Below are 1,223 nucleotides of genomic sequence, written 5' to 3'. Positions count from 1 at the left end.
TTAGGGCTCGATCTGGTTGAAACTTTGCAAGATCAGCCTCGCAAACCCCAACGACCACCCATGGGGGAAGAAAAGAAAGACAAGGGTGTAAGAGATCCTATCAAAATATAGCTGGAGGAGGCCCTCGAGAAACAAAGGAACGCGATGATGGATAAATTTGCCTAGATCCTTCAACAGTTGCCCACTGACGGCGCATCCTCATCCAACAATGACTCTGGAGGCTCCACTCATTTTAAGGTACAGGTATACTTTAACATTCCCATATTTGAGGGTCAAATAGATGCAGACGTTGTAGATAAATGGTTAAATATGTTAGAAGGATATTTTTCTATTCATGATTTTTCTAGCCGAGACAAGATTACTTTTGCTCTACTCAAAGTTGCCCCCACGTCAAGGACTGGTGGGAAACCTATTGTGAGCAGAAGGAAGAAAGTACGACCTCACTTTTTTCAGCTGCACCCAGTTGGAATTTGTTCCGGGATGCCATCAAGGAGCAATACTACCCTGTCAGGAGCTATGTGGATAACTACATAAAGTGGACAACGTTGTGGCAGGGAAGGGACCAAGATGTGTTGGAGTTTACCAATTTTTTTCATACCCTTCACACGAAGTTGGGTATCAAGGATTCTGAGAAACATTTGGTACTCAAGTATCGCGACTGCCCACACAGGTACATCTAGGAAGAGATGGATTTCTTGGACATATCCTCACTCGACACGACGTAATGATACTTCGTCAAGATTGAGCAGAAGTTTAAACTAAAGAAGTGAGACTTTGGATCTGTGAATTCAAAGGAAGGGAAAGGTGCCCCAAAACCGCAGAACAAAGGATAAAGCCAAGGCAGGGTGGCTCAGAACAACTTGCCAAAGCCGCAAGCAGAGAAGAACATTGCGAAGCCGAAGAAGGACACGGGAAATTGGTGTGAGTTCCATAAGAGCTCCAGTCACAACACAAGTGAGTGTCGGGCCAAGCAGTGACTGGTGACCAAGCTGAAGGCTTCAGAATTAGATGCATGTTCTGACTCTAAGTCAGAACTCGACAAGGGGAATGACAAAGGGAAGCAGATTATAGATGCGGAGCCCAATGCCACCGTTTCCACCATGAAGATCCAAAAGGAGTAACCTGAAGATCCATAGGAGGAGGAGTACCTCTTCCACTCCCATATGTGGGTAAAGGGTTCCCTGCTACAGTTCATTTTCGTCAGTGGGAGCCAAAAGAACCTC

Source organism: Pinus tabuliformis, chromosome 4_2 (assembly GCF_031772625.1).
Source record: "Pinus tabuliformis cultivar Carrire ecotype Pingquan chromosome 4_2, CPIR1, whole genome shotgun sequence".
Classification (NCBI taxonomy): domain Eukaryota; kingdom Viridiplantae; phylum Streptophyta; class Pinopsida; order Pinales; family Pinaceae; genus Pinus; species Pinus tabuliformis.
This window is presented reverse-complemented; position numbering follows the sequence as displayed.